This window comes from Stylophora pistillata, chromosome 6, assembly GCF_964205215.1.
Source record: "Stylophora pistillata chromosome 6, jaStyPist1.2, whole genome shotgun sequence".
NCBI lineage: Eukaryota > Metazoa > Cnidaria > Anthozoa > Scleractinia > Pocilloporidae > Stylophora > Stylophora pistillata.
Window position 1 is genome coordinate 21,780,491 of NC_142524.1, and position 6,707 is coordinate 21,787,197.

Here is a 6,707-nt window from a genome sequence, read left to right on the forward strand (position 1 = left end):
TAACGATGTACCAGTAAATATATTTTTTTTTCCGGCAAACTGAGAAGTTCCATTTGGTAAAGCGTTCTAACATTTAAAGGTGTTTGCAAGGGTCTGTTCTAACACTGATCTTACTACCTCTTTAGGATTTGAAAATTTGAATTGGGTCTAAAGATGGAAAACTCGTTATTGAAAAAGTTTCAAAACTAGTGGGAATCTTTGTGACTGCACAAAAAAGAAAAAAGTAGGAATTTCATGGTTTTTACTGACAAAATTTTAAAATGTTTCCTTTCCGTTCCTTTCCTTTCAAATCGAATTACGCAGGTATGGATTCTAGCCGGAGGTATTTTAGATCCATCCGACACTGAGATAGCTGCAAACATCAATTCCATAACCTGCGCACCATTATAGACCCAAACTATTTCAGAGGCAACGGACATAAACATCTAGCATAGTAAGTAAAAAAATAAATGGAAAACAAACAAAAATTAAAGCCAGAGGCATAGCTTAAGTCAAAAGGCTACAATAGGAAAAGTGTTACTGTTGTTAAGACGTTGATATGATTTTAGCCGATACTAACCTTGTGCACGTGATCCGACAACCCTTAATTTCATAAAGCAAATAAAAACAGAATACATGGCCGAATTGTTCAACACTTATTTATTCGATTCATTTACTTCAACTTCATACAATTAAAGCTTATTAAACCCTGGCCTGCATACACAATGATCTATTTTAGCGCATATTATCTGGTGCTTTACCAAGTTTAATAAATGTATGTATATTGCGATCGGCGTTTCGTAAACATCGCTCAAAATTGCTCGGAGTATTTTTTCTTTTGAAAAATTTTGTGTATTCAATTGCTTGTTGAAAATTCGACTTCTTTTTTAAAATGCCTAAAGGAATTTCTTTGCTCCTCAATTGAGATATCCTAATACTCATTATGAATATTGCCTCTGGAGATGAGCAAATATGATGATTACATGATAAAATTATTTTTGAATATCTGAACGGTTCATTCATATAAGCCTGGCGGGTTAGGTTCAGTCCACATTAGAAATATATGATACTCCTGCTGAGACGAAACAGTTGAAATGTGACGTAGATTCTTTTCTTCTTTCTTTTTGTTTTGTTTGTGTTCTCTTGGTTTTCTTTTTCTTTTCTTTTCTTTTTTGAACAATCATATTACAATCATATTAATTCGTAGTATTGTAGCAAGCGGAGGTTTTAATCACCGAGCTAGGTTTATCTTTCGTTCTTTTTGTCCTAAAATGAGCTTTATCAACCTAAGCAATAATTTACAAAATAAAAATATGAAATCAATAAGGATCGGAGCTAAATAATTCTTTGCTCCTGTTTCCTTTATGTAACACTCGACCTTAGTTCCTATAACCACGTGCTTCACAGTCCAAAGTTGTACTTTTGCGGAGTCGTCGATTTCTGTGGACCATAATTTTGAATTAATTAGCCTTATTCCGCACACGAGAAACATGTTTCTGAACTAGCAACATTTCGCCAACATTTGGTTAAAGACTTATATTTAAACAAAGATCTCATACTTGAAGTAATTACAGCCTCCTTTTCAACGAAATGGAAAGAGAGGCTCATTATCAGGAGGTGTTGACTATCCTGCCAAGCTATATCGCTATTATGGGAGCAATGCAACAATTTCAGGACTGCAATCCCCTTTTGTGGTACAGCAATATGGACGGTAAGATGATATTAAATTAAATAAGCTGTAGATTGGATGTAAAATGCGAAACAATCGAGTTTGCATGTGAATGGGCAGATTTTGGAATGACTGACGGCATCGTCAAATCAGCTCATTTTATCCAACTTTAAAATTTGATTAAATCGCACTGAATACTTTCCCCAAAAAATCCTTTGGAGATCGAAAAGAACCACACTTCGCCTTCCAAAATCCAGATTTTCAGTCGATTATTTTGTATAGCACATAGTTAAATAGCATGAGGAAGGTCGGATGAATTCGATTAAGTTGTGTAAATAAATGATCAAGAATTGCTCAAATTGCTATCAAATTATGTATTTATGTTGTTTTCCAAGATTTGGCATTTTTTATCGGTCCAAGCGTTTTCAATTCGTCGCGCGACGCTCCGAGATTCGTCTGAAATTTTGAGCTTAAAAAGCGGCATTTGGGCGAAATTCAGTTTTTATCGATTTTCTCGAAAATAAATCGATATTCAGTCAAACGAAGTATGCATTGCTTTGTTTCACCATCATAAGGCCTACCTAACTTGAGAATATGAGACGAATCGATTTTTCGGCTGTTGCCACCATATTTTGAAAATGTTCGATTTTTGGCGACATTTCCTCTTGAATATGATGGAAAATAAATAACATTGGAGAGTAAAATTTAACTGAAGGAAATCAACAATTATCGTTTATAATCTAGAGATATTATTTAACTTTCTCTGGGAACTGCTTCGTGTAGAGAAATCCACGAAAGGGACCGGTAAGTGGTAGGTAGGTAGATAAGTTTATTTCTCACATTTTCACAGAAAATGTGATTTACAATGTGGTTACAATTATTTAACAAATATATAAAATTACATGCGTGGATAGGGACTGGGCTACAATGGGTTTAGAAATACAAGATAATTAATTAAATAATAAAGAATTAACATTTAACTATGTGGGTATGCAAATATATATAAAAAGAAACTCTTATTTGTTGAAGGCTAAAATAGTCCTTAGGAAAAAGCTGCGGCGCAGTCTTTCGGTCCTGCATTTAGTCACTGAAAAATTGCTAGCATTCCTCAATTAATACTGATGCACTTGCTTTCTTTCTTTCGGGAGATGTTTAAAAAGTGGCCCTCCTCTTGAGATATCTTCAAGAGTTTTAACACAACGTTCACTACGTCTTTCAACTAATGTTCTTAAATTAAGGAATTGCAGAGCTTCTGGGTAAGATAAAGTAGGTGCTATGATTTTAAGAGCACGCTTCTGTATTCGTTCTAGCTCTTGTGAAAGGCAGGATGGGAGGGCGTGGTGCCATACTACACAGTACTATTCAAGAACAGATCGTATCAGTGAGATATAGATAGTGGTTAAATCATTCATCTCCACACCCCCTCGACGGAGTACTCTGAGTATGCGTAGGCGTTTAGAAGCCTTGGTGACAGTAGCTTCAATGTGATTGTTCCATTTTAAGTTATTCTGAATCACCAGGCCAAGTACTTTGTGTGAAGTTACAAGTTCTAATTGTTGATCGCCGATCTTCAAATGAAGGAGTTCTGGGGGATCCTTGAGAAAGCATATCTGCATTTCTTACACTTTTTAGCGTTGAGTTTCATCCAGTTACTGGAGCTCCAAGAGCCGACAGTATCGAGACTTGTTTGGATGGTTGAGGTGCTGTTCCTTACGAGCCCCTCAGACAACGATAAATCATCTACAAACTTCCAAGTGCAGGATTCAGGATCAGAGATGTTCAAGTTATTTCTCATCACCAGGAACAACATTGGACCGAGTTTTGTTCCCTGGGGGACGCCGGCTGTTGTTGGAAGCCAGTCAGAGATGGAGCCAGGTAACTTAACGCGTTGTCGACGGTTAGTCAGGAAGCTTATTATCCACAGTATTAGAAATATGCGAACTCCCAAGCCCAGAGGCTTCTCTATCAGTACTAGGTGCCCGATACGATCGCAAGCCTTAGAGAAATTTAGAAAGCAAAGGCGGAGGTGTCGCCCGGGTGAGTCGAGGTACGTAAGCCAGGTGTGAATCATGTCCAGTAAACATACGTTGTTGAAGTTCCCTTCAGGCACCCAAACTGATTTGGGTCGATTTTATCCTTGACATCGTCAATTAGCCATGTAACTACGAAGTCCTCAAGGACTTTGGACAGACAGGGAGTCAACGAAATAGGTCTGGTGTCGCCTTCATCCATAGGTGGATGTACTTTTGGGATGGGTATTATATTAGATTCTTTCCAGGCTGCTGGTACAATGCCAGATCGGAGTGATGTGTTAAAGATGGTGGTGATAGGTTCAGCTAGTTCGTAAGCAAACTCTTTGACAGAGCGACAGGGTACGTTGTCTGGACCATGGGCCTCGGAGGCTTTTATGGCAAGTAACTTCTTGCAGACCTCGTGGGGTTGCACAAATGGGGCTTCTGCCTCAGCAGGGAGGAAAGCTGGTAGTAGATTACTGTCAAGTGGCGGTATGTCCGCATTAACTGAAACGTAAAATCAATTTAAACTGTTGGCGAGTTCTTGTTGGCTCATGATTTTCCCGTCACGCTCCAGTGAAATAAGGGATGGCTTTTCAGATCTGCCAGACATTTGGTTGATAAAGTTCCTCCACTTGCGGCAGTTGTCTTTCTTTAGGTGTTGTTCTTTGTTCTTATAAAAGGACTTTTTCCTCTTCGCTATTTCTTGCTGGACTTTGTATTTCAAAGAGCGCCAGGTTGGGATGTTGCCGCTGTGAAATGCTTTCTGTCGGTCTTTAATCATGATCTTGAGTTCAGGAGTTATCCATGGCTTATCTGTTCGATGCAGCTTGATGGTCTTTGCGGGGAGGATCCGATTAATGGCGTCTGTTAGTTGGATAGTAAACGAGGATGCTAGATCGTCAACAGACGGGCTGGGTCCAAGGTCGATGGACCATTCATGTGTAGTAGCCCATCTTCCAAAGGCGTCGATTCCAGATCGAGGGTAGTGGCGCACCAGGCGCTTAGTGGATTTAACCCCAGGGGATCGCCTGTGCACTTGGCTAGGATGCCAGAGTACGATGTTATGATCACTTGAGCCTAGCGGGGCACGAGTAGTTGGACTGCTAGACAAATTATGCATGTTCGTTAGTATGAGATCTAGTATAGCAGAGTCTCTGGTAGGTTGTTGGACGACTTGCTTTAAGCTGTGATGAGTAATCAAGTTACTGCAATCAAAATCGTTGAAATCGCCAAGAAGGACCAAACCATAATCAGGGTGTTCGTTACGCAGACGGTCAGTAGTATTAATTAAATAGTCATTCAGCTCTTCGTGACTATCGGCAGGTCGACCTGGAGGATGATAAACAGCACAAATAGCTACGCCAAATAGAGGTCTTGGCAGGCGTCTGGGACGCAAAGTAAGCCATAGGCATTCAAAACTTGGGTTTTCTAAGTCCCAGCGCCGCTTACAAGGTATCACATTGTTCAAATAAACACAGATTCCGCCACCTCGGCCAGCTACACGATCTTTACGGAAAAGATTGAAAGCACTCATTGACAAGAGGCTGTCATCGATATCACTACGCAGCCACGACTCTGTGATAGCGACTAAGTCGACTCGTTTCGTTGCCAGTGATGCTGTTAATTCGTCCAGCTTGGGAAAGAGGTAACGAGCGTTCAATAGGCAAAGGCTTGGTAGCATCGCTTTCTTACCAGCTATCGAGTTGTTGTTGTTGTCGCCACTGCTGATGTTGCTGTGCGTGTTGTTTAGGGCAGGGGCCGCCAAAGGTGTTAGCTTGATAAAACGTACTGATGGGGCTTTACGTCTTTTAAAAGCTTGAACACGTTCGGCAATCCTCACCGGAAGTACTCTCTGTATATTAGCATGTTTGCCAGGAGAAATAACATCACAGTTATTAATATTCGATCCTGCCGAAGTTAACCTTTGGGAGGTTGTTATTCTTGAATTGCGTCTAGAATGAGTAATTGTCTTGATATTAAGAGTTCTAGAATTTCTAACATAATTGCAGGAGCTCCAAATCCCGAGATTTTGTAGATGGAATTTCAAATCTTGGTCGATCGGTGGATTGCTGATGTTTTTGCCGTAATGAATCAATTGAGAAGATGAATATATCACACGGCGTGTATTTTCCGATACGTCGTTATGATGGTGGTCTAACGTTGGTCCGGGCTGTGGATGAACATCTCCGCTTTGTAAGATGACTTCTGCGCTAGGAAAGCGAATGGTACTTGAAGGTTCGGGTAGTCGTAACACCACTGGGCCATGTTTGGTGAATTTAGCCAAAGGTGTTTTAATCCTGTGTGTACGCTGCACTTTAAGTGTCCGGTGTTCGCTAGCGAGTGTAGTTACTTTGGCTAGGTTTTTAGTATGCTCTTCGAGTGTAGCAGATGACTTAAAGCAGGGTGTAGCGGCCAGTAAACAAAAAAATATCGAGAGCCTAATGGAGACGCGTTCGTCCGCCATTAGACCCCAGTCCCTGTAATATTAATGCTTTTCTGGCGTTGATTGAAAAGCCGAATTGTCGTTTTTTAAAACGTTTGTGCCTTTCGTGGAGACAAATTTAAGCTGCGGTTTTAAAAAGAAAACTCGGAGGTCGATTTCCTGTCATCTCGTGCCAAACAGCTGCTCATACTGCATACTGTAATCACACGCAAAGAAGGTGACAACCACAGAATCCATCTTTGAATATTTCAAAGTGCAGACAGATGTTCATTGATCAATAACCATTTTCAGAGCTTTTTTCCCTGGAAATTATTGTAAGTCTGAAGACAATTTCTAAACCATAGAGAAGAAATATTTTTTTCTCTTTGTTATAATGCAGAAGAAAGGGTCAGGACTGTAATGTTACAGTGTTGTTAATTCCTTGCTACATGTATGACCAGTCCAGTAGAATCTATATTGTAACTAACCTTGCGATTTGGGTATCATACAGCAGAGCTGCAATAAAGGAAAAAAAGATAACAAAATACATGGCAAACGTACCTGGAGAATTTCCCTGGTGTTGTACGAGAGAAACGAAGCTTTTAAGCGTTTTTCGACCCGA